At 44.8% G+C, this 27,595-nt stretch overlaps 5 non-coding genes across 5 annotated transcripts; 2 read left to right on the top strand and 3 right to left on the bottom strand.

Annotated features, from left to right (window-relative positions):
• TRNAK-CUU (transfer RNA lysine (anticodon CUU)) lies at positions 1 to 73 on the top strand. Its single transcript has one exon. It is a non-coding gene; the product is annotated as a tRNA-Lys (tRNA).
• Positions 74 to 3,946: 3,873 nt separating this feature from the next.
• On the bottom strand, positions 3,947 to 4,020 carry TRNAN-GUU (transfer RNA asparagine (anticodon GUU)). Its single transcript has one exon. It is a non-coding gene; the product is annotated as a tRNA-Asn (tRNA).
• A 5,551-nt stretch (positions 4,021 to 9,571) lies between these two features.
• On the top strand, positions 9,572 to 9,644 carry TRNAV-AAC (transfer RNA valine (anticodon AAC)). The gene has a single exon. It is a non-coding gene; the product is annotated as a tRNA-Val (tRNA).
• A 3,596-nt stretch (positions 9,645 to 13,240) lies between these two features.
• TRNAE-CUC (transfer RNA glutamic acid (anticodon CUC)) lies at positions 13,241 to 13,312 on the bottom strand. Its single transcript has one exon. It is a non-coding gene; the product is annotated as a tRNA-Glu (tRNA).
• A 409-nt stretch (positions 13,313 to 13,721) lies between these two features.
• Positions 13,722 to 13,794, bottom strand: TRNAV-CAC (transfer RNA valine (anticodon CAC)). The gene has a single exon. It is a non-coding gene; the product is annotated as a tRNA-Val (tRNA).
• Between the last annotated feature and the right edge of the window lie 13,801 nt (positions 13,795 to 27,595).

Consider the following 27,595-nt stretch of genomic DNA (forward strand, 5'->3'; position numbering starts at 1 on the left):
GCCCGGCTAGCTCAGTCGGTAGAGCATGAGACTCTTAATCTCAGGGTCGTGGGTTCGAGCCCCACGTTGGGCGAATATTTTTTTTATTTTTTTTTAATCTAATCTTGATATGCATCTTTGTGTATGTTCCTTAAACTACATAATAATTTTGTTTGGATATGCATACTTATGATTTATGATTGACTGTTGGGAGAAGGAAATCTATGGATATTAGTGTATTTAATTTCATAGGAAAACACAAAATTAATTAGAATACAAAAAAAATTCCAATCTGTGGTGTACAGTAGAAATGAAGTGCATTGTGTAAATGTAACAATACAGCATCAATTTAACAGAAGAAATGATCCACGAGTGTTCTATCATCAGTACTCTGTACTACACACTGATCAGCTCCACACATCTTCCCTGGTGGTCTAGTGGTTAGGATTCGGCGCTCTCACCGTCGCGGCCCGGGTTCGATTCCCGGTCAGGGAAAGAGTCTTTTTTGATTTAAAAAAAAAAAAAAAAGATAGGGATATGTATACGTAATGTTAAAGGCGGCTTTTCGCTTTTGAGCTGTAAATGTATCTATTTCTAGCAGATATATTATTTATCAAAATAACTACCATTCATTTTATTTGGTATTTGATACAAAGTTCTATTAACAATTATATATTTATGTATATTACCCATTTTCATGCTGCTTGTATGAAAGCTTTGAATTATTTGCACACATTTACGAAACAAGCAAAAAAAAAAAAAACGCCTGTAGCACTTGCAGCGCTATTCATTGCTGGTGGCATCCCAAAGGCAGCAAGCGGAAAAACTATCAACAAATTCGCCAACTGCAAAGTCAAAAACATTACACAAGCTACTTTGGGCACGTGTGTCACGCTTAGGACAGGCCATTGAAGTAAATAGGCTGCCCTCCGCATGTAGCGCATTTTGCTGCCTTTGGGTTGCCACCGACAATGAATGATGCTGCAAGTGCTGCATGCTTTTTTTTTTTTTTTGTGTGTGTTTTGTAAATGTTCTGTAAACGTTTGCAAAAAATGTGTGATTTTGTGTGTGTTTTCAAAACATTTAGGTGTGAATGGAGCCTCAGGACTCGTTCACATGTGCGATGCCCTCTTAGGCTGCATAAGCACTTTGGCATTTTGTGAACGTGTATAAAATTGCGCAATTTCACTGGCATTTTAACCACTTTTTGAGTAGCTGCCTTCAATATACTGCAGCAGGTCGGCCCTGCAAATTGCCGTAGATATACATCAGCTCTTTTAAGAGCTATAGCAGGTGCAATATCGGGGGAGCCAATGCGAGTGACCGGTGGCCACCCACGATCGCTCCACAGAGAGCCAGAATGGGGATCTGTCAGTGTAAAAAAACAGATCTCCGTACTGACACGGGAGAAAACAGTGATCGTCTGTTGCTAGTAATCAGGAACAGCGATCTCTCTCCTCCTCCCGTCAGTACACTCCTCCCACAGTTATAAACACATCCCAGGGAACACATTTAACCCCTTTGATCACCACTAGTGTTAACCCCTTCCCTGACAGTTTTTTTTTTTTTTTTTTACAGTAATCAGTGCATTTTATAGCACCGGAAATATAGAATATAAATTAAGCTTTGGTGCTAAAACCCTTCCTAACGTGCACCTAAGTGCAAAAAATAAATGTGTTGGTTTTATTATGTGATCTATTCAATGTTGCTATTATCTGCTATTGTGTATTTATTTATTGTGTTTATTGACCCAAAAAACTTATATAATAAATAGCATAAACCAAAGTGAAATATGTGGTCTTCTGGTGTCCACCGTACGGTGGTCTTTACCGAATATCTGTAAGTGTACCTCTTATAACTTCGTGTTAATATATATGTTATAAAATGCCCAACAATGTGCAGCCCAAAATTACACATGTGCAATAAACAATAATGAATATATCAAATATAAAAATAAAATGAATAAAAAATATATGTAAAAAAATATATATAAACCACAATCCAAAACGTTAGTGGTCTAAAGGCAGTATTCTATAACTGTAAGTTCCAGAAGTAACAATCCAAAGTGATCGTATAAATAGCAAGAGAAAATCTTTCAATGTCCAAAATAATTTTTTCCAAATCGCATCACTCAGTTGCTAAAAAACGCATAAAGTCTTTAAAGCAAAAGGATAGGATAAGGTGGCCAAGGACGTGCAACTTCACATTGGTAAACAGGCAGCAACGCCGGCGAACAATGCCGGCCAACCTTCTTCCATCTATCCTTTCAGCTAGTAATCTTTGCAGAATCTGTCCATAGCGCAATCTTAATAATTCATCTTTCATTTTATAGCACCGATCGCTGTATGAATGTCACTGGTCCCAATACAGTGTCAAAAGTGTCCGATCTGTCCTCCGCAATGTTGCAGTCCCGTTAAAAATCGCTGATCACCGCCATTACTAGTGACATTTTTTATTTTTTTTTTAATAAAAAGGCTATGGATCCATTCCCTATTTTGTAGACGCTATAACTTTTGCGCAAACCAATCAATATACACCTATTGCGTTTTTTTTTTTTTTTTTTACCAAAAATATGTAAACTAATATTTATTGGCCTGAACTGATGAAGAAATAATAATAATAAAAAAAATGGGATATTTATTATAGTAAAAATGAAAAAATATTGAGCTTTTTTTTAAATTGTCGCTCTTTTTTTGTTTATAGTGCAAAAAATAAAAAACACAGAGGTGATCAAATACCACCAAAAGAAAGCTCTGTTTATGGGGGGAAAAAGGACGTCAATTTTGTTTTGGATACGTTGCAGGACAGCGCAATTGTCAGCTAAAGCGACACAGTGCCGTATCGCAAAAAATGGCCTGGTCATTAAAGCGGAGTTCCACCCAAAAATTGAACTTCTATTTTAAAGGAAGGTGACCCCCCCTGACATGCCACTTTTTTGGGGAAAGGGGAGCGGATACCCTCTTTTTTGAGGGTTAAAGCTCCCACTTCCTCCCGGCACACCGCAGCCCCCAGAAGGGAGATCACCTCTCCCCCTCCCTCCCGGCAATCATCTGGGATACGTGCCAAGTCCCAGATGATTGCCGGCCAGTCACGGCGTGCAGCTCGCGCATGCACAGTGTGTGCCCCGCTGTGAAGCCCCAGCTGTGCGGCCACAGTGACAACGCCGGCACCTCAGAGAAGAGGGGGAGGCGAGCGGGGCTTTGTTACCCCCACATCGCTGGACCCTGGGGCAGGTAAGTGTCTGATTATTAAAAGTCAGCAGCTGCAGTATTTGTAGCTGCTGACTTTTTTTAAAAAAAATATTTTAAACGGAACTCCGCTTTAAGGGGGGAAATCGTCTGTTACTTAAGGGGTTAAGAAGGGCATGAAAAACATCTGTGGAGCTTGTGTAGCCATTCATTGTTAATGACAGCCCAAATGCAGTGAAAAAGAAGCGCGTTTTGTTGTGCAAAGAAAAAAACATGTTAAAAGTTTCAAAATGCATGGTTAAAAAAATAAAATAAAACACACAAAGCTTATGAGCTGCCGTATTTGTCACACGTAGGACGGCCCTGTGGTGCAAAAACGTTGCACAATTTTGCGCACAATAACAAAATACTAAATATTAATGCGTCCTGAAGAGTGATCTGCAATGGACTTTTTTCTTTCTTTTATTATTAATAAATTAAGAACTGGCTTTGCCCTTTGAACTGTAAATGTAATTTTTGCCATTTGAAATCATAGAAAGTTGTATTAGCAACTCTTTTATGTATAATTATGTATATCACCTTGTTAACTTTATAAAAGCTTTGCGATGGCTGCCTTTTTTCAGAAGATTCTCTAGAAATTATATTTGACATAGATGTGCTTTAGATGAACAAGCCTAAAGGCCATGCAAACTCTACATTACAGCAGAGCGTTGTCACGTTTTAAATAGCTGCTAATCATAAATTCTGTGTATGGAAAAAAAAAAAAAAAAAAAAACAAGCGTCCCTGGGTGGGCTTGAACCACCAACCTTTCGGTTAACAGCCGAACGCGCTAACCGATTGCGCCACAGAGACCTATATAGCTTCACTGTGCTGCATGTGTAACTCAGAGTATTATTTTCAGCAGCAGAACACTTACTTGGATGCTTGGTATATAGGAAACACATTGAACATAGGACAGCAACATGCATGTGTAGCAGAGTGGCGCAGCGGAAGCGTGCTGGGCCCATAACCCAGAGGTCGATGGATCGAAACCATCCTCTGCTAGGTGATTTTTTTTTTTTTCTTATTAATATACATATTTTTTTTTACTTAAATGATATGCTGTGTTTTTTTTTTTTTTGATCTTATTATTTCAAATTATTCATGTTATTTCATAGTATTTACTTATGCCGATGTCTAATGTTTATAAAGGAGAAATTTGGTAGAGTTGGCGCTATACCTTTAAATATGATGTACGTGCCAATTCACAAATCTCTTTAACTTAAAAATTACTACTTATCGATGGGTTTAACAAAAAAGATTGTTGTGACAATTTATAAAAGTTTTAATATCCGTGCCCAATAGCAGGGGCCTCCCGCCGCCCTCCGGTGCTTCTACCGACTCGCCAATACGATCAAAGCCAGAATATTTTTTTCATTTCAGGCTTCCTAGCCTAGAGGTGAGATGTGGGATCTTATTGACCCCATATCTCACTGTAAAGAGGACATGTCATGCCATATTCCTATTACAAGGGATGTTTACATTCCTTGTAATAGGAATAAAAGTGATCAAAAAATTAATTTTTGGGGGAAAAAATGTCAAACTAAAATAAAGTAAAATGAACAATACATTTTTTTTTAAAGCGCCCCTGTCCCCATGTGCTAGCATGCAGAAGCGAACGCATACGTAAGTCCCGCCCACATATGAAAATGGTGTTCAAACCCCACATGTGAGGTATCGCTGCGAATGTTAGAGCCGCATCATGCCGAAGACTTGGTAGAGTGGATGACCAAGCCCTCTTCATCCTCCTCATCCTCTCTCACCCAGGCTCAGGGTACTAGCAAAGCAGCTGCCAATGCATCGTCTTCCCTCGTCTCAATGTCATCATCAGTGACTCCTTCCCTAGACCCACCACGTCCTCCTGAGGAGTCCCCTGAACTCTTTGAGCACAGTGTTGGGTACATGCTCCAGGAGGATGCCCAGTGTTTTGTAGGCTCTGATGACGATACTCAGCTAGAGGACCCACCACGTCCTCCTGAGGAGTCCCCTGAACTCTTTGAGCACAGTGTTGGGTACATGCTCCAGGAGGATGCCCAGTGTTTTGTAGGCTCTGATGATGATACTCAGCTAGAGGAAGGCAGAAGCGTTAGCGCAGAGAGAGGGGATGCTCAAGAAGGACAGCAATCTGGCAGTCATGTTCCACAAGCTGCAGCATACTGCCAGGTTTGCTCCAGCGATGAAGAGGGAGGGGATGATAAGGGCACTGACTCCACTGGTGAGCAGTGACAGTGCATGCATCACTGACACTGTACCTCTTGTCCACCTCTTGGAGCATACTCTGCGTTGTATAATGGACAGGGCACTTGAGGCAGAACAGAGGCAGGAAGAGGAGGACTTCCTTGCCTCTCAAGGCCCCCTTTATCCAGACAGTGTTCCTGCTGTCCCACCCATCACACAGGAAGAGGACGAGGAGGAGGAGGACGACGATTGTGTCAGCATGGAGGTGGAGGCTGGGACTCAGCATCAGCAGCAGCAGTAGTCTTGTAGGGATGATTTACAGTCCCAAGAAACCCTTGGACTTGTACGTGGCTGGGAGGAGGTAGCTGTGGATCATGTTGTCCTTAGTGACCCAGAGGACTCCGGACCGAATGCCTCAGCTAACCTACGCTGCATGGCCTCCCTGATCCTGCAAAGCCTGCGGAAGGATCCTCGTATTCTTCGGATCAAGGAGAGGGACTATTACTGGCTGGCCACTCTCCTTGATCCACGGTACAAAGGTAAGGTTGCCGACCTTATCTTGCCGTCGTAGAGGGAGCAGACGATGAGACATCTCCGGGAGGCCTTGCAGAAAGGTCTGTGCAACGCGTTCCCAGATACTGGGAGGTTACAAACTCCTGGTCCTGGAGAACATTTTGCTGAGGCATCGGTCAGAAGGAGCGGTGGAGAAGGTGGCCGTCTGACCGATGCGTTCAGACAATTTTTTAGTCCGCAGCCCCAAGGTATGATCGGTTCCAGCAACCATCGCCAGCGTCTGATTTACATGGTGCAGGAATACCTAGGGGCAAGATCAGACTTGGGCACCTTTCCCACCGAAAATCCTCTGGCTTACTGGGTCTTGAGGATGGATCACTGGCCAGAGCTTGCACAGTATGCAATTGAGCTACTAGCCTGTCCTGCATCCAGCGTTCTTTCGGAACGCACCTTCAGTGCTGCTGGTGGCTTTGTTACGGATCACAGGTTGCGCCTGTCCACTGACTTGGTTGATCGACTGACCTTCATAAAGATGAATCAGTCTTGGATCACCCACAGCTACCAAGCACCTGAAGCTGATGTAACCGAATAATTTTTTTTGAAATATCACATCCCTTCAAGACTGCCTATGCTGATGCTGAGTGACTGTCCTGTTATGTTGATTGTCTATCCTCTTCCTCCTCCGCTGATACGTTGGTAGAACATTTTTGGTTCTGGGTGATGCCACAAGCCCAATTTTTCAGCCCCTGTTTAACAGGGGCGTTTAATTACAATTTTTGATGCAATGCTTTGCAGCAGGGCTCATTCCTGCACTACAACTAGAGTATATGGGAGAGGTTGCAGTGTCGTGGCACCAGCACCAGTGTAGAGGTTGACCGATATATCGGCCGATACTTGGCATTTTTTAATTAATCAGCATCGGCCGATTGTGCTGATAAAAAAGCCGATTACATGTTCAGCGCGACTTGCAAAAGACTTCTGTAATAGAAGTCAATGTAAGTTGCCTGAAGACATCAGTGAAGGACTTTCCTCCTCTCTGGGCAGGCTGCCAAGAAAAGATCAAAGTGATACAATGTTTCTTCTTCAATGGGCTGAACTCCCTGTGTAGAAGTTCTCAGTTTAACCATTTAAAGACTAAATCTTTTCTGACACTTGTTGCTTACAAGTAAAAATCCAGTATTTTCTGCTAGAAAATCACTCAGAAGCCCTAAAAATTATATATATTTTTTTAGCAGAGACCCTAGGGAATAAAATAGCGGTTGTTGCAATATTTTATGTGACGCGGTATTTGCGCAGAGGTCTTTCAAACGCAAGTTAGCCCCTTTTTTTTTTGTCCAAAAGTTTTGAGTACCCGTTTTTGTGTATTTAATAAATAGTTTTTTTTAATCTAAATTATACATACAAGTGAACTGATTGGAGGTTTGTTTTGTTTAATAAATGTATAAAATTAAAGAAATTTTCTGCATCACTTATTAAGGCTGCTTTCACACTGGATCGGGCCAGGGTTGACGGTAAAACGCTGCAAGTTTTAGCAGCGAATTACCGTCATTTTAGCCCCGCTATTCGGCTGCTAGCGGGGCAGTGAATCACTTCTGCAAAATCGCATTGCATGTGCTTCAGCAGTGGTGACCATTCATTTCAATGGGCAGGAGTGGTGGAGGAGCGGTTTACATCTCTCCAAAGATGCTGCTTGCAGGATTTTTTTTTTTTTAACGTCCTGCCAGCGCATCTCCTCATTGTGAAAGCACTCGGGCTTTCACACAGACTGCAGGGGAGCCGTTTTGAAGGCAATTTACAGGCGCTATTTTTAGCCCAAAATCGCCTGAAAAACGCCCCAGTGTGAAAGGTATCCAACTTAGATTTTATGAGATGAAGGGGGGGGGGGAAAAAAGGAAAAAATAAATAAAAAATCGGCCTAACATATCGGCCCAAAAAAATCGGCATCATATATCGGCCATCGGCCGCCACGATTTCTAAATATCGGCATCAGCATCGCCAGAGAAAAACCCATATCGGTTGACCTCTACACCAGTGCCTAAGGCCCAATTTTTCAGCCCCTGTTTAACAGGGGCGTTTAATTACAATTTTTGATGCAATGCTTTGCAGCAGGGCTCATTCCTGCACTACAACTAGAGTATATGGGAGAGCTTGCAGTGTCGCGGCACCAGCACCAGTGCCTAAGGCCCAATTTTTCTGCCCCTGTTTAACAGGGGCATGTAATTACAATTCTTGCTATATTTCACAGCAGGGCCCGTTCCTGTGCCCACCGAGAGTAACTGCACCAGCACCACAACCACCAAAGGCTCAATTTTTCTACCACTGTTCAACAATGGCATGTAATTACAATTCTTGATATAATCGTTCACAGCAGGGTGCTCCAGCACCCACCAAGAGTCACTTTGAGGGCTTGCAATGTTGTGGCAACACCAACATCTTGTTCCACCATTTCTGTAGAGCATATAGGGCAAGCCCCTACTTTCAAACATCCAACTTACAAACATCTCCTACTTGCAAAGGGAAGGAGACAACAGGAAGTGAGATGAAAAAAGACGGACGGCAAAACAAATTATACAGGGGTGATAACCCTTCCCTATGTTTTCCAAAAAGCTTAAAAATAGATTTTTTGACTGGAGCTACACTTTAAAAATGTACCAGTTCAAAATTACAAACAGATTCTATTTAACACAACAAACCTACACAGTCCCTGTCTTGTTTGCACCGCCTGTATACTGCTGTTCTGAGTATATAGGGCCTGTGGGCCCCACGTCTTTCCTTTTTTTAATATGGGTACGGGGTTCCCCTTAATATCCGTACAAGACCCAAAGGGGCTGGTAATGGGCAGGGGGGCTACCCATGCCATTTTCTCAATGATTTTCATCCATATTGCCGGAACTTACCTGACACAGGAGCCAGCGAAGTCACCGCTGTCCCCTGTAGTCCGGCGCATCCATCTTCTCGGTGGGTCTCGATGCTCCGCCGCTGTCATTCGGCGAAGCCCTGATGACGTAATTCCCACGCATGTGCACAGGAGCCGCCACTTGCAGCATATCGCTGTTCACCGCGGCGCACTCAGTGCGCCTGCGTGCCACTGTCTACGGCGCATGCACCGTAGACAGCAGTGCCTGTCTTTCGGCAAATATCTCCTAAACCGTGTAGGTTTAGAAGATATTTCTTGGACCTACAGGTAAGCCTTAATCGGGTTTACAACCACTTTAAAGTGGTTGTAAACCCTTACAACACACTTTGACCTACAGGTAAGCCTAGATTAAGACTTACCTGTAGGTCCAAGAAATATCTTCTAAACCTACACGGTTTAGGAGATATTTGACGAAAGACAGGCACCGCTGTCTACGGCGCATGCGCACTGAAAGCGGCACTGTCAAAGATGCGCACACGCGGGAGTGGCGGCTTCGCCGAATGACAGCGGCGGAGCAGCGAGACCCACCGAGAAGATGGATGCGCCGAACTGCAGGGGACAGCGGTGACTTCGCTGGCTCCTGTGTCAGGTAAGTGACACATAATGGACTACTATCTGATGCATAGTAATCCATTATGCTTTGCAGGGAATGAAAGATTAAGTAAACTCATCAAGGTTTACTTCCTCTTTAAATTACTGTCAGTTACACTGTCCAAGGCCATTCTCCATTTTTTTCAATCAGGTATCCTATCAGGAGTTTCCGTAGTGTAGTGGTTATCACGTTCGCCTAACACGCGAAAGGTCCCCGGTTCGAAACCGGGCGGAAACATGTTATTATTTTTTTTTCTGTTTCAGCTATTTAAGTCAGGCGATAGTAAGCAAGCTCTTGGGTAAAATGTGATTTGAGACTTGAGTTGTGACATCAGGAAGGAAAAGTATTTGCTGACTATTTACATAAGCAACACAAGAGCATTGTGTCTACAGTCTACAAATATTTCATGTTCAAACGTGTAAATTTTAAATCATAATTGTTGTACAACCAGATGCATGGCAAGATATTGTGTAGTATTCGCCACTATGCTTATCCCCATTTCCCAATGCTAATAATATTCTGCCTTTTTTGTACTTGCTGTATTCCTTCCGCCTAAGCAGGAGGTCAAGAACAACTCACTTACAGCAGTGACATCACCTGGCAGGTTTTAGAATTACAGCATCCCATTCATTCAGAAACCAGCATTGAGCTGGTTGTTTCTTTGTAAGCATTCAAAGAAGTTACTCCAACTGACACTTTTTAGCATCTGTAAGTGCCGGTTCACACCAGTGCAACCAGCGCGATTCACGTGGCAGTTCCCACCAGTGCGATTCCAGTGCCAGTTCACACCAGCGCGATTCCAGTGCTGGTTAACACCAGTGTGACCAGTGCGATTCCTGTGGCGGTTCACACCAGTGCGATTCCTGTGGCGGTTCACACCAGTGCGATTCCTGTGGCGGTTCACACCAGTGCGATTCCAGTGCCGTTTCCCACACCAGCGCGAGTCCAGTGCCGTTTCACACCAGCGCGAGTCCAGTGCCGGTTCACACCAGCGCGATTCCAGTGCCGGTTTACCCCAGCGCGATTCCAGTGCCGGTTTACCCCAGCGCGATTCCAGTGCCGGTTTACCCCAGCGCGATTCCAGTGCCGGTTTACCCCAGCGCGATTCCAGTGCCGGTTTACCCCAGCGCGATTCCAGTGCCGGTTTACACCAGCGCGATTCCAGTGCCGGTTCACACCAGTGCGATTCCAGTGCCGGTTCACACCAGTGCGATTCCAGTGCCGGTTTACACCAGCGTGATTCCAGTGCCAGTTCCCGCATTGCATGTAACTCGCAGGCAGTCCTTATGCGAACCACTGTTAATGACACCCCCCAGGTCGGTTCACATATCGGAGTGCGAACTGTGAATTCTGATAGGAATGTGAACACTCATGTGATCCAATTACTGGTGCGCATTATTGTTTTTTTTTTTTTTTACCAAAGTCATTTAACAGAATACATTTTGACCTATTTTTATGAATTTTTTATTTTTTTATTTTTAAAGTAAAAAAAGGTTGTTTTTTTTTTCAAAATGTTCAGCCTTTTTTTTTGTTTGTTTATATAATAAAAAATGAAAAACCCAGCAGTGATCAAATATCACCAAAATAAAGCCCTATTTGCAGGAATTAGTTTTTTTTTTTTAAAAACATTTGGGTACAGCGTTGCATGACCACACAATTGCATGTTAAAATAGCACAGTGCTGAATAGAAAGATCTTCTGGAGCTGAAGTGGTTAGATCAAAAGAAATAATAATAATAATAATAATAAAATAAATAATTAATTTTAATTTTTGTACTTGCTGTATTCCTTCCGCCTAAGCAAGAGGTCAGGAACAACTCACTTACAGTAGTGACATCACCTGGCAGGTTTTAGAATTACAGCATCCCATTCATTCAGAAAAGGGTCTTCGCATTGAGCTGGTTGTTTCTTTGTAAGCATTCAAAGAAGTTACTCCAACTGACACTTTTTAGCATCTGTAAGTGCCGGTTCACACCAGTGCAACCAGCGCGATTCACGTGGCGGTTCACACCAGTGCGATTCCAGTGCCAGTTCACACCAGCGCGATTCCAGTGCTGGTTAACACCAGTGTGACCAGTGCGATTCCTGTGGCGGTTCACACCAGTGCGATTCCAGTGCCGGTTCACACCAGTGCGATTCCAGTGCCGTTTCCCACACCAGCGCGAGTCCAGTGCCGGTTCACACCAGCGCGAGTCCAGTGCCGGTTCACACCAGCGCGATTCCAGTGCCGGTTCACACCAGGGCGATTCCAGTGCCGGTTCACACCAGGGCGATTCCAGTGCCGGTTCACCCCAGCGCGATTCCAGTGCCGGTTTACCCCAGCGCGATTCCAGTGCCGGTTTACCCCAGCGCGATTCCAGTGCCGGTTTACCCCAGCGCGATTCCAGTGCCGGTTTACACCAGTGCGAGTCCAGTGCCGGTTCACACCAGTGCGATTCCAGTGCCGGTTCACACCAGTGTGATTCCAGTGCCGGTTTACACCAGCGAGATTCTAGTGCCGGTTTACACCAGCGTGATTCCAGTGCCAGTTCCCGCATTGCATGTAACTCGCAGGAAGTCCTTATGCGAACCACTGTTAATGACACCCCCAGGTCGGTTCACATATCGGAGTGCGAACTGTGAATTCTGATAGGAATGTGAACACTCATGTGATCCAATTACTGGTGCGCATTATTGTTTTTTTTTTTATTTTTTTTATTTTTTTTACCAAAGTCATTTAACAGAATACATTTTGACCTATTTTTATGAATTTTTTATTTTTTTATTTTTAAAGTAAAAAAAGTTTTTTTTTTCAAAATGTTCAGCCTTTTTTTTTTTTTGTTTATATAATAAAAAATGAAAAACCCAGCAGTGATCAAATATCACCAAAATAAAGCCCTATTTGCAGGAATTTGTTTTTTTTTAAAAAAAAACATTTGGTTACAGCGTTGCATGACCACACAATTGCATGTTAAAATAGCACAGTGCTGAATAGAAAGATCTTCTGGAGCTGAAGTGGTTAGATCAAAAGAAATAATAATAATAAGAATAAAATAAATAATTAAATAATGAAAAGAATAAATGAAACATAATAATTAAAAAGAATAAATAAAACCGTAACAATAAATACATAATAATACGTTTTTTTTTTTACATTTTTTTTTTCTATAATGGTTTTATATATAATCGGATAAAAAATTAAACGATGTATGTTTAAGATATGTTTTGTGATACGTATACAATTAAAATGTTTTTGTGTATATGTATAAACATTTTTGAAAATAAAATATAGAATTAAAAAAAAAAAAGTTAATGAATAAAAAATAAATGAAAAAATAATGACCTAACCTTAAAAAAAAAAAAAAAAAAAAATTAGTAAATAAATAAATAAATTACCCCTAAACCCTAACAAAAAAATAATAATAATATATAAACGCGAATGAAAAAACTGATGAAACAAATGATATTTTCCTCTAATGCTTAATAAATAAAAAAAAAAATGCCAAAGCCCAACAAACCCTTTAAAAATGTACAACTTTTTTGTGTCTTTCTCTGTCTATCTATGGGTGGGTTTAGCTGGTTGTGAAATATTTAATTAAATAAAGTCTGTTATTTCCAAATATATATTATAAAGATAATAATATATAAATAGCGGTCCTGCAGTCTGTATATTGTTTTTTTTTTTATTTGTTTTGAAAAATGGAAACGCCAACAAGTTTTTATTTTTAACATATTCACTTGCATTGTTTTCAAATATATATATATAATGAAGTTGGTTGTTTGTACTATTATGTCTCATGTGAAGTTCAGGGAGATCAGGAAAATATAAAGCTGAGGTGTGGGAAAAACAATTTCTTCCCTGACCGGGAATCGAACCCGGGCCGCGGCGGTGAGAGCGCCGAATCCTAACCACTAGACCACCAGGGAATCTGAAAGTTGAATTCTGATATGTGTACAAGTACAATATGACAATTAGCTGTGTGTAAAAGTCAACAATTTCAGTGTTGTTGGTCTCTGAACTAAGTGATAGGTGTACAAACACATACAATGCAATTGGATGACCTACTTTCTGAAAAAATTTTTTCCCAGACGGCTCATAAAGGAGTTTTTTTTTTTATCCCACTTATGTACTGCAAGCCTCTTTGTATTACAGGTCTGTAAAAAAAAAAAAAAAAAAAAAAATATATATATATATATATATATATATATATATATATATTACATACAATATATGTACTGTATTACTATGATGGTACAATAAAAGCACAGTGATAAATGTATATACTGTAATATTATAATTTTTTTTTTTAAATAGCTTAATCCAACAGATAAAAACTGTTTCCGCCCGGTTTCGAACCGGGGACCTTTCGCGTGTGAGGCGAACGTGATAACCACTACACTACGGAAACTTGCTTATGCTCAGAGCTGCAGTCATACTTGATAAAATGCATTACATGTATTCTTGTTAGCTTTCTGGTCTTCTCCAAGATAGTCTCTGAAGGCCAGCGTCTCCTTCTTTCAAAGACAATATTTTAGTCTTTCCAATGCAGTTGCTCCAGTACGATCTCAGATAGCTACCCAGGATCATTATTTAATAGATCTGCAGAAGTCTGTAACTTGTCAGAATGACACACACAGAACTGGCGGATCCTGGTAGTATCGCCCACAGACCTGGCGGATCCTGGTAGTGCCGCCACTGGTGTCAATAGCATTTTATTTTTGTTATTATTATTTTTTCAATCAGTTGCATCAGCATCAGGTGCTTGATAGCTGCTGATCCAAGACCGATTCATTTTTATGAATGTGAGCCTATCAACGGAGTCTGTGGACAGGCTCACTCTATGATCCGTTACAAATCCTCCAGCAGCACTGAATGTGTGTTCAGAACGAACGCTGGATACAGGATAGGCCAGTAGTTCAATTGCATATTGAGCAAGTTCTGGCCAGTGGTCCATTCTTAAAACCCAGTAACCCAGTATTGGCTCTGTTGGAAAGGTCTCCAAGTCTGCTCTTGCCCCTAGATATTCCTACACCATGTAATGCAGATGCTGGTTGATTGAACCGATCAGACCTTGGTGCTGAGGACTGCAAAATTGTTTAAAGGCATCGGTCAGCCGACCACCTTCTACATCGCTCTTCCTCTCACTGAACGAAGCCTCAGCAACACGTTGTCCAGCACCAAGAAATTGTACCCTTTCTTCAAGGTCTCCTGAAGATTTTTCATCCTCTGCGAAGGCAGGATGAGTTCTACAACCTTACCCTTGTAACGTGGATCAAGAAGGGGTGCCCTCTCCTTGATACCACAAATCCTAGGGTCCTTTTGCAGGCTTTGCAGGATCATGCAGCGCAAGTTTGCAGAGGCATTTGATTCTGAGTTCTCTTGGTCACTAAGGATCACATGATCCGTAACAACCTCCTCCCAGCCACATACAAGTCCTCAGTTTTCTGGGGACTGAAAACCATCTCTTGAAGAATGCTGCTGAGTGTTATCCTACATTGACACAATCCTCCTCCTCTTCCTCCTGTGTGTTTGGTGGGCGCGGAGGAATGCTATCTGGATAAAGGGAGCCTTGAGAGGCAAGAAGTCCTCCTCTTCCTCCTGCTGTTCTGCCTCAAGTGCCCTGTCCATTATTCCATGAAGCATGTGCTCCAACAGGAAGACTAGAGGGACAGTGTCACTGATGCATGCATTGTCACTGCTCACCATCATTGTGGCCTCCTCAAATGGCGACAGGAGACTGCATGCATCCTTGATCAGTAGCCACTGGTGTGGCAAAAATAAGCCACGCTCCCCTGTCCTAGTGCCATACTTGCACAAGTACTCATTGATGACCCTCTGCTGCATGCGCAGCCATTGCAGCATTGCCAACATTGAGCTCAACCTGGTAGGCATGTCACAAATGAGGCTGTTGGGGGGCAGGCTGCATTCCCTTTGAATGTCAGCCAGCTAAGCAGTGGCATTGTATGACCGATGGAAAAGTCCACAGACTTTTCTGGCCTGCCTCCGGAGATCCTGTAAGCCTGGGTACCTGCTCAAGAACCACTGCACCACCAAATTCAAGATGTGTGCCAAACATAGAACATGGGTCAAGTGTCCCTGTAGGAGGGTGGAGAGAAGGTTGGTGCCATTGGTGCATACAACCATTCCTGGCTGAAGCTGGTGTGGCATCAACCAGATCCACCAGCAGACCAACTTAAGCACTGCATTGCATCTTTTGCCTGAGTACTTGCGTAGCCCCTTGAACATTTACAGAGCACCGCTGGTTATGAGGCCAATTTTGCAGATTAGGCCATAGAGGAAGAACAAGAGGAAGGGGCAGAATCGCCACTAGCATTTTGGAGGTGTGGTGGCGGAACAAGCTCCAACAATACTGAACCCTGTTCAGCATCCTTCCCAGCTGCCAGCAGAGTTACCCAGTGCACCGTGAAGGGAAGGTAACGTCCCTGCCCATGCCTGCTGGGCCATGAGTCAGCAGTAATATGCACCTTACTGCTGATCGTCCTGCCCAACAAGGCCAAAACATTGCCTTCCACATGCCAGTAGAGAGCCGGAATGGCCTTCCGTGTAAAGAAATGTAATTTTGGAACATACCACTGAGGTACAGCACATTCCACAAATTCATGAAAGGGGGCAGAGTTTACCAGCTGAAAAGGCAGTAGTCGCAGTGCTAGAAATTAGATTTATGGTTCACAACTGGGGTAGGGAAATTTGCCTGCTAAAATCAGATGGTGGAGTACTGCTAGCAGATTGGCTGCAAATACTTGGGACACCTATTGCTATATACCTTCATTCCTCTCAGTGTTGGTTTTTTTTTTTTTTTTTTTTTTGTAAATAGTCTTTATTAAGATTTTTCAAAGTACAAAAATACAAGAAACATAGGGCAGACAGAAAACAACTTGCCCAGCAATTAACATATGTCGATCTCACATTGTCTTAGGCCTACTGGCAAGAAATAGAAGGAGAGAAAGGTAAAATAAAATACAAAGAACATAGAAAACAGAAACCCCAAATCTCAGTTACAGGATATCGGTTCAGTGCTGTGAGTAAACCATCCGATGTAAATTTCAACAAATGCGCCGGCTAGGGAGTGTCAGACTGTGAATCAGACATAGCTTAACTCGTACATAAGGTAGCCATCCGACATCCCCGGGCCGCGCAAGTACCTTCATACCAGTATTCAGTTATAACATTATTCTACCGAATATTATGCACACAAGAAATTGCAATAGGGGGCATAAGAAGGGGAATCAGAAAAGGGGATGGGGAGGGTGTAGTCGGTCTAGTTCAGTCTACCTGGGTGGGGATATCAATCAATCCCTGCGTTTGTACCAAGATGTCCAACACTGCCATTTACTATCAAAATATTTTGAGTTTCCCCCTGCAGCTGCTATTAGTGACTCATAGGTATAATGGGTCTGCGTAGTGGAAAAGACCTCGGCTACTTCCGGGGCTTTATTGTTCTTCCATTGTCTTGTAATTAGAGACCTGGCAATTATCAACATGTGGGTAACTACTATTCTAAATTCTGGTGGAAAAGAGTCTATTCCTAGATTTAGTATGGCTAGGGCCGGGCTGGGGGGAGTGATAATGCCCGTGATACTGGAGATCGCACGGAATATGGAATTCCAGTAGCTAGTGAGATGTTTACAAGTCCAAAACATATGGAGTAAGTTGCCTATTTCCCCACAGCTCCTCCAGCACAACGGTGATCCACCCCTACCGAACTGTGCAACTCTGTATGGGGTAAGATACCACCGGAGGGCAATCTTTTGTGAGAGTTCCCAATGGTTCACGCATTTAGAGGCTCTGTATATCCACTTGAAAGCTGCCTTCCACTGTGGAATAGTAAAAGTCGACTGGAGGTCGGCTTCCCATTTGAGATAGGGGGGTGATTTAACAAAGTCCATTTTACATTGGAATAGATTATAAAATAAGGAGATACCTTTAACAGATAGAAGGGTCGTATGAAAAAATTGCCAGGCCTCTTTTGAAAGGCGAATGGTGGGTGTAGTAATTGACCTGCAAAAGTGGTAGATTTGGTTGTATTTATATTGGTCAGATGCAGTTAAGTTAAAACGAAGACGGAGAATGTCGAAGGGAATAAGAGAGTTCCCATCATATAGATCAGAAATAAAGTGTAGTCCCTTTTCCTGCCAGCTTGTGATTAATAAGTTGGGAATGGTCTGTTGTAAGGTCGATAAGGGTATTGGGACGGTAGTCAGTCTGTCAGATGGCAGAGGAAGTTTTAAAAAGGACCTCCATGCATCTAAGGAGGCACGGAGAGTGGGGAGAAGACCCCGTGTGGGAGTTGGATGTAGGGCGTCAGCCCACAGCAACTGTATAAGGTCCTTGGTCGGGCTCAGGGCACGCTCGACAGTGCACCAAGGGGTGTCCATCGGTTGGTGGAACCACTTCCGCAGTTGAGAGAGAATGGAAGCTCTGTAGTAGTCCTGCATGTCGACCAGACCCATCCCCCCGGCCGACCTATGTTTGATCAGTAAAGGTTTTGCGCACCTAGGTCTCGAACCCTTCCAAATGAAATTTTTAAGTAGAGAGTTAAGAGCCTTAATATGTTTCGATTTTACCGGGATAGGCAGGGTCCGGAAGACATACAGCACTTGAGGGAGAAGTAGCATTTTAAATGTAGCAAGTCTACCTGTCCAGGTCAGTTCAGTATTAGCCAAGCGTTTGGCTTCTTTGGTAAGCTTGTCTATGAGGGGCCCATAGTTAGCGTCTGCTATCGTCTTTAGATCAGTAATTTTTATGCCCAGGTAAGTTATACCCTCTTTGCTCCATGTGTAGGGGAAAGCGTTTTGTAAGGATTCACAAAGGGGGGAAGGAAGTCCTAATGGAAAAATAAGCGATTTCGTGCAGTTGACTTTATAGTAGGATATATTACTAAATTCCATAAGTGTGCTGTGGGTGTGGGGAAGGGAAGTTCGTGGCGAGGTTAGAAACAGGATGATATCATCCGCAAATAAATTGATGACATGTGAACCATGCGGAAGATCGAAGCCAGCAATATTAGGGTGAGTTCTGATCCTTTCCGCTAGGGGCTCCATGAGTAAATTAAAGATAGTAGGAGATAGAGGACAGCCCTGTCTAGTACCATTAGATATGGAAAACGTGGTCGTTAGCATATTAGACGTATAGACTTGTGCACAGGGGGAGGAGTAGAGGGCCATTATGGCCGATTGGCTTTGCAGGCCCTATCCTTACTTCTGCAGTGTAAGCTTCATGTATCCCCAATGAATCCTGTCGAATGCCTTCTCCGCATCCAGAGAGAGGAGCAGAGAAGGCACCCGACAGGTCCTCGCGTATTGCATAATGTTAACTCTTCTCGTGGCATCTGAGGCCTGCCTACCCGGAGTGAAGCCCGCCTGGTCAGCACTCACCAGACCAGGCAGGATCGTGAGTAGTCTATGTGCGAGGATTTTCGCATATAGCTTAACATCAGAGTTAAGTAATGAGATCGGCCTAAAGTTGGCTGGTGAAGTGGGTTCTTTTCCTGGTTTCGGGATTGTAACCACATATGCTTTAAGCATTTCAGCAGGAAACGAGGCAGAGGACATCGCTGTTGAGAAAACATTGATAAGTGTTGGGATAAGGTTGTCTTGAAAAGACCTATAATAGTCATTGGGGAGCCCATCTGGGCCTGGGGACTTCCCCAGAGGGAGAGTTCTAATGATTCTTCTAATCTCGGGTTCTGTAATAGGGGAGTTCAAGGAGTTAAGTTGATCGGGGGTAAGGGAGGCCATCTTGATTTTCGCCAAGAACTCTTGTATAGTATGTTCATTCGGTTGAGGGGTGTTGGGGTCGTCCTTCAAATTATAGAGTGAGGCATAGTATTCAGCAAATGAGTTTGCTATTTCTTTGGGGTTATAAATTTTCCGTTTAGTTGGAGGATGTATCAGGTACGAAATTTTTGATTTAATTCTTGCTGCTCTGAGCCTCTGGGCGAGAAACTTGCCCGCCCGATTCCCAGAGGAGTAGTGGGACAGTTTGAAATATCTGACATGTTTGTCGTATTGTTCTATCAATAGAAGTCTGAGCTCGGAGCGGTATTGGGCAAGACTGTGCGCAAGCTGTAAGGTCGCACCTATCTTATTAAGTGATTCTAAGGATCTAATTTTATGGAGAATTTGGTCAAGTTTTTGAGTCCTCTGCCTTTTTTCCCTTGCACATATTTGTAACATTACACCTCTTATATACGCTTTGTGCGCACACCACAACATCATGGGATCCGAAACCGACTGGTCATTTAAAGAGAAAAATTCAGAGAGGCTGGCAGCCACATTCACAGAGTGTTCCGGTTTTTGAAAGATACGAGGGTTAGCCCTCCACAAATACGCAGGGCCTGGAGTGTGCCCCTCCACCACCACGACAGAGACGGGAGCATGATCAGACCACGTAATATCATGTATGGTGGAAGAGGACACTGCCTGCAAGAGATGTTTATCAACTAAAATTAAATCAATTCTAGAGTACGTATTATGCCTTAAGGAGTGATAGGAATAGTCACGCTCGTTAGCGTGCTGACATCTCCAAACATCAAACAAGTCCTCCGCATGTAGGAGAGGTTGAAGTGAAGGTGGTTGTCGCTGTGGATGTAGTGTCCATAGTGTGATCCGGCGTCAGGTTATGATCTCCACATATCACTACTGATCCATACTTGTTGGCGTAAATTCTCCTGTGAAGGCGTTTCAGAAATCGTAATTGGTGAGAGTTGGGTGCATACAGGTTTACTACAGTGTAGGGTTTGTTATTGAGATCACAGCTCAGTATGAGAGAACGACCTTCCGGGTCAGCCAGAAGGTCCTTCATGGTGAATGCAACTGAATCTTTGATAGCAATCAGGACTCCCTTTTGCTTTTTGGCGCTAGAAGCCATGAAGATGTGCGGAAAGTTTTTGTGGCGAAATTGGGGCACAGAGTCAGCCGCAAAATGGGTCTCCTGGATGCAGAGAACATCAGCATTTAATTTAGCCGCCTCTTTCCAAAGAGAAGACCTCTTGGCAGGGTGGTTCAGACCATTAACGTTAAACGAAACTATATTAATAGCCATCATTAAGCATCAGGATGATTATGAGATAAGGAGGGCACCTGAGGCACGATTCCAGAATGTCCCAAAGGTCTTCTTCCGTTGTGGTAAGGAGACTTGCTGGCAGAGCGGTGATTGTCACGACAGGCAGACCGAGCAGGCCCTCTAGAAAGGAGTAAAAAGGGGGGGGAAGAGAAAAGAACAAAAAGAAAAACAAGCAAACAAAGTTCTGTAAAAAAAATAGGTGCAAACCTGCACGTAGAGGCATAACATCTGCCCATATTCAAGGGGGGGGAAGAATAAACGCACTGAGTTGGGGTTCTCAGTGCAACAGGAACACTATTGTTGTGAGAAGAACACGAACACATCGTGAAATGTGTATCCAAGGCTGACTTCATTTGTTTTTCTTCTTGTGCACCACCTTTTGCCAGTCCATTTGTAAATGGTCGTTAGAGGAGGGGGAAGCGCCATCTGAAGTCGGGGCAGGGAGAATGTCTAATGACCGCAACAGTGCGAGGCCTTCATCAATGGAGGTGATCACAGTAGTTTTGCCCTCGTGGGTGACTGTTAGTTTAACTGGGTAACCCCACCTGTACTGAATGTTGTGGTTACGCAAAGCCTTCGTTACCGACAGAAGGGATTTGCGCTTCTGCATAGTAAACTGTGAAAGGTCGGCAAACAATTGGATGCGAGCGTACTCTGCAGGCGGGTTCTGTTTGCGGAAAGCAGACATGAGTTGCTCCTTTGTCTGAAAAAAGTGAACTCTCATTAAGACGTCACGAGGTATATTGTCAGGGAGAAAAGCTGGTTTGGGCAACCGGTGTATACGGTCTATTTGCAGCTCTGTATGGGGCAGAGAGGGGAGGAATGTCTTCATTAGGTCTTGTGCATACTGCTGAAGTTGTGCAGGGAGGACATCCTCCGGAACTCCCCGCACCTTAATATTATTCCTGCGGGACCTGTCTTCCAAGTCTGCGACTTTAGCTTTGAGCCATGCGACTTCTGCAGCTTGGTCACTGTGTGCGTCAATCAGGGTATTATGTGAAGTGGCAAAGTCTCCCATTTTAGATTCAATATGGTCAACTCGTGAGCCCAGTTCTCCCACCTCAGTTTTAAAGTTGTTAAGGCAAAGAAGCATGCCATTGTGCATGGAGGTGCGGAGTGAGAGAAGCATCTCCTTCAGGGTTGTGTCAGATGTGATGTCCAGAGCCATTCGTGGCTTGGATTTGGCTGGGCTTCGAGACAGCGGTGTGGAGACCTCCGGGGAGCGGCGGTGATCTGCCTCTCCATTCTCCGGGCTGGTTGCTGCAGAGCCGTCTGAGGAGGAGGCCACGCGTGAGCATGGGCCGGCGCCATCTTGCCTCGGGTCGCGGCCTGTCCGTCGGAAGAAATCGTCCAGTTTCTGTGGAGCCACCGCTCCTCTCCGCTTCCTGGACATTCCGCCCAGGTGCCCCGGTCTTCAGGTGTCCGGTGAGGCGTTTAAAAGTCAGCAGTGGTAGCTGTGTGTCGCTCGGTTCCCGTTGCTGGAGCGGAGCTGTGCTAGCAGACTTGCAGTCCAGAGAGAGGAGCAGAGAAGGCACCCGACAGGTCCTCGCGTATTGCATAATGTTAACTCTTCTCGTGGCATCTGAGGCCTGCCTACCCGGAGTGAAGCCCGCCTGGTCAGCACTCACCAGACCAGGCAGGATCGTGAGTAGTCTATGTGCGAGGATTTTCGCATATAGCTTAACATCAGAGTTAAGTAATGAGATCGGCCTAAAGTTGGCTGGTGAAGTGGGTTCTTTTCCTGGTTTCGGGATTGTAACCACATATGCTTTAAGCATTTCAGCAGGAAACGAGGCAGAGGACATCGCTGTTGAGAAAACATTGATAAGTGTTGGGATAAGGTTGTCTTGAAAAGACCTATAATAGTCATTGGGGAGCCCATCTGGGCCTGGGGACTTCCCCAGAGGGAGAGTTCTAATGATTCTTCTAATCTCGGGTTCTGTAATAGGGGAGTTCAAGGAGTTAAGTTGATCGGGGGTAAGGGAGGCCATCTTGATTTTCGCCAAGAACTCTTGTATAGTATGTTCATTCGGTTGAGGGGTGTTGGGGTCGTCCTTCAAATTATAGAGTGAGGCATAGTATTCAGCAAATGAGTTTGCTATTTCTTTGGGGTTATAAATTTTCCGTTTAGTTGGAGGATGTATCAGGTACAAAATTTTTGATTTAATTCTTGCTGCTCTGAGCCTCTGGGCGAGAAACTTGCCCGCCCGATTCCCAGAGGAGTAGTGGGACAGTTTGAAATATCTGACATGTTTGTCGTATTGTTCTATCAATAGAAGTCTGAGCTCGGAGCGGTATTGGGCAAGACTGTGCGCAAGCTGTAAGGTCGCACCTATCTTATTAAGTGATTCTAAGGATCTAATTTTATGGAGAATTTGGTCAAGTTTTTGAGTCCTCTGCCTTTTTTCCCTTGCACATATTTGTAACATTACACCTCTTATATACGCTTTGTGCGCACACCACAACATCATGGGATCCGAAACCGACTGGTCATTTAAAGAGAAAAATTCAGAGAGGCTGGCAGCCACATTCACAGAGTGTTCCGGTTTTTGAAAGATACGAGGGTTAGCCCTCCACAAATACGCAGGGCCTGGAGTGTGCCCCTCCACCACCACGACAGAGACGGGAGCATGATCAGACCACGTAATATCATGTATGGTGGAAGAGGACACTGCCTGCAAGAGATGTTTATCAACTAAAATTAAATCAATTCTAGAGTACGTATTATGCCTTAAGGAGTGATAGGAATAGTCACGCTCGTTAGCGTGCTGACATCTCCAAACATCAAACAAGTCCTCCGCATGTAGGAGAGGTTGAAGTGAAGGTGGTTGTCGCTGTGGATGTAGTGTCCATAGTGTGATCCGGCGTCAGGTTATGATCTCCACATATCACTACTGATCCATACTTGTTGGCGTAAATTCTCCTGTGAAGGCGTTTCAGAAATCGTAATTGGTGAGAGTTGGGTGCATACAGGTTTACTAGTGTAGGGTTTGTTATTGAGATCACAGCTCAGTATGAGAGAACGACCTTCCGGGTCAGCCAGAAGGTCCTTCATGGTGAATGCAACTGAATCTTTGATAGCAATCAGGACTCCCTTTTGCTTTTTGGCGCTAGAAGCCATGAAGATGTGCGGAAAGTTTTTGTGGCGAAATTGGGGCACAGAGTCAGCCGCAAAATGGGTCTCCTGGATGCAGAGAACATCAGCATTTAATTTAGCCGCCTCTTTCCAAAGAGAAGACCTCTTGGCAGGGTGGTTCAGACCATTAACGTTAAACGAAACTATATTAATAGCCATCATTAAGCATCAGGATGATTATGAGATAAGGAGGGCACCTGAGGCACGATTCCAGAATGTCCCAAAGGTCTTCTTCCGTTGTGGTAAGGAGACTTGCTGGCAGAGCGGTGATTGTCACGACAGGCAGACCGAGCAGGCCCTCTAGAAAGGAGTAAAAAGGGGGGGGAAGAGAAAAGAACAAAAAGAAAAACAAGCAAACAAAGTTCTGTAAAAAAAATAGGTGCAAACCTGCACGTAGAGGCATAACATCTGCCCATATTCAAGGGGGGGGAAGAATAAACGCACTGAGTTGGGGTTCTCAGTGCAACAGGAACACTATTGTTGTGAGAAGAACACGAACACATCGTGAAATGTGTATCCAAGGCTGACTTCATTTGTTTTTCTTCTTGTGCACCACCTTTTGCCAGTCCATTTGTAAATGGTCGTTAGAGGAGGGGGAAGCGCCATCTGAAGTCGGGGCAGGGAGAATGTCTAATGACCGCAACAGTGCGAGGCCTTCATCAATGGAGGTGATCACAGTAGTTTTGCCCTCGTGGGTGACTGTTAGTTTAACTGGGTAACCCCACCTGTACTGAATGTTGTGGTTACGCAAAGCCTTCGTTACCGACAGAAGGGATTTGCGCTTCTGCATAGTAAACTGTGAAAGGTCGGCAAACAATTGGATGCGAGCGTACTCTGCAGGCGGGTTCTGTTTGCGGAAAGCAGACATGAGTTGCTCCTTTGTCTGAAAAAAGTGAACTCTCATTAAGACGTCACGAGGTATATTGTCAGGGAGAAAAGCTGGTTTGGGCAACCGGTGTATACGGTCTATTTGCAGCTCTGTATGGGGCAGAGAGGGGAGGAATGTCTTCATTAGGTCTTGTGCATACTGCTGAAGTTGTGCAGGGAGGACATCCTCCGGAACTCCCCGCACCTTAATATTATTCCTGCGGGACCTGTCTTCCAAGTCTGCGACTTTAGCTTTGAGCCATGCGACTTCTGCAGCTTGGTCACTGTGTGCGTCAATCAGGGTATTATGTGAAGTGGCAAAGTCTCCCATTTTAGATTCAATATGGTCAACTCGTGAGCCCAGTTCTCCCACCTCAGTTTTAAAGTTGTTAAGGCAAAGAAGCATGCCATTGTGCATGGAGGTGCGGAGTGAGAGAAGCATCTCCTTCAGGGTTGTGTCAGATGTGATGTCCAGAGCCATTCGTGGCTTGGATTTGGCTGGGCTTCGAGACAGCGGTGTGGAGACCTCCGGGGAGCGGCGGTGATCTACCTCTCCATTCTCCGGGCTGGTTGCTGCAGAGCCGTCTGAGGAGGAGGCCACGCGTGAGCATGGGCCGGCGCCATCTTGCCTCGGGTCGCGGCCTGTCCGTCGGAAGAAATCGTCCAGTTTCTGTGGAGCCACCGCTCCTCTCCGCTTCCTGGACATTCCGCCCAGGTGCCCCGGTCTTCAGGTGTCCGGTGAGGCGTTTAAAAGTCAGCAGTGGTAGCTGTGTGTCGCTCGGTTCCCGTTGCTGGAGCGGAGCTGTGCTAGCAGACTTCCATCCAGCAGCGCGGTAGCCACGCCCCCCCTCAGTGTTGGTTTTTGAGAGGACTGGAGGTATAGTGGGGTTGGAGATCCTAGATGAGGAGCAAGGAGAAGTCTGCCTTTTTCTTTGATATGAGTTAATCAAGTGCTGTTGCCAAAGGACTGCATGGTAGGTCGTCATATGTCTTGCCAAGCATGTGGTGCCCAAGTGGCTGCTTTTCTGGGCATGCTTGATCCGCTTCAGACATAGTTTGCAAAACGCAATGGTGCGATCTTCTGCACACGTCAAAAAAGGCCCACACCAAGCAACTTTTAAAAGTCAGTGGGGAGTCAGCAGCACCTTGCACCTGCGGAGCTCTGCAGTGTGATGCAATAGGGTGGCTGCCCTTATGCTGCCCCCTAGAGGACATCCTGCCTCGTTAGAGTTGTGCCTCCTCCTCCTCCTCTCAGGCACCCAAGTACAGTTAGTGACCTCATGATCCCCTCCCTCCTTGTCACTGGAGCAAACTTGGTAGTATGCTGCAGCTGGGGGAACATGACTGCCAGTTTCTTGTCCTTCTTGGGCACCCCTATCTCTTTAGGCTCACGTTACTCCCTTCCTCAACCTGGGAACCAACATCGAAGCCTTCAAATTGCTGCGCATCCTCCAACAGCATGTACCCAACACTGTGGTTGAATAATTCTGGGGACTCCTCCATGCATGATGGTGGGGCTACGGAAGGAGTGACTGTGGACAATGGGTCGGTGGAATAGGCTGCATTGGAAGGCAAACTACTCTGAGCCTGGGTGACAGAGGATGAGGATGGCTTTGTTATCCACTCCACCAACTCTTCTGCATGTTCTGGCTCAATGACATGGCCAGCGGAAGAAAAAAAAAGGACAATCGTGGCCCCACGGCCACCTGCAAAGGATGCACCATGTCCATGACCAGCACTGTTGACTGTAGACACAGAGGCTGTTTGCCCTCTTGGTGGCCTGTGAGCGTCTGCCTCACCTCAGTGGTCTTCCAGACAGCATGTATATTTTGTTTTGCAACTCTACACTATATTAGATACTGTGTACACCACCAGAAAAGTAGTAGAAACTGTACTACGGCTGCACTGTATTGTGTACACCACCAGAAGACACTGTACACTAGACATGTGCATTCGTTTTCGTCCGAACGCATTTTCGTCATCGAAAGTGCGGAATCCGAAAAACGAAAGATCCAACATAAATAAATGCTTTATCGTTTTCGTTGTGAAAACAGTTCGATATAGAATAGGAGATTCGACATGATGCTGACAATAACAATCTGTGTCTATTGAACCTAACCAAAGAGGCAGAGCAGTAAAATAGCTAGAACTAAGTACACATGTACAGTCAACTTACTTTCACTTACGATTGCTAGCAGAGAGAGACACAGACACTGGGGCTGATTTACTAAGATAAATGCACTGCGCCGGTTCATACCTCCATTTGATAAATTATCAGGTGAGCGTAAGAACCGGCGCATGCATAATCGCAACACATAACATGCCGGCGCAATTCATAATAGTGCGCGCCGTATCATTAACACAGGGGCAATCATTCACACGGGCAACACGACTTCCAGAGCAACTTTGGGTGGCAACTTGGACATGTCTTGAGTTTGAGTCACTGCAACTTGGGGCGACTTACAACACGACCAGGTCTGGTATGGATGTTAAGGGGAACCCCGCACCCAAAAAAATGGCGTGGGGTCCCCCTCAAAATCTATACCAGACCCTTAATCGAGGACGCAACCTGGCAGGCCGCAGGAAAAGAGGGGGGACGAGAGAGCGGTCCCCCCTCCTGAACCGTACCAGGCCACATGCCCTCAACATTGGGAGGATGCTTTGGGGTCCCCCCAAAGCACCTTGTTCCGATGTTGATGAGGACAAGGACCTCATCCCCACAACCCTGGCCAGTGGTTGTGGGCGTCTGCGGGTGGGGGGCTTACCGGATTCTGGAAGCCCCCTTTAACAAAGGGACCCCCTGATCCTGGCCTCCCCCCCGTGTGAAATGGTAAGCATCCTCCCAATGTTGAGGGTATGTGGCCTGGTACGGTTCAGGAGGGGGGTGCTCTCTCATCCCCCTCTTTTCCTGCGGCCTGCCAGGTTGCGTGCTCGCATAAGGGGCACCTGAAGGGCCTGTTATGGATTTTGAGGGGGCCCCCACGGCATTTTTTTTTGACGCGGGGTTCCCCTTAAAATCCATGCCAGACCTGAAGGGCCTGGTATGGATTTTGAGAGGGACCCCCCCGCCATTTTTTTTCTTTTTGGCACGGGGTTACCCTTAAAATACATGCCAGACCTG

The sequence above is a fragment of the Lithobates pipiens genome, unplaced genomic scaffold, assembly GCF_037356315.1.
Source record: "Lithobates pipiens isolate NorthernLeopardFrog02 unplaced genomic scaffold, aLitPip1_a1.2 Scaffold_8, whole genome shotgun sequence".
Lineage (NCBI taxonomy): Eukaryota > Metazoa > Chordata > Amphibia > Anura > Ranidae > Lithobates > Lithobates pipiens.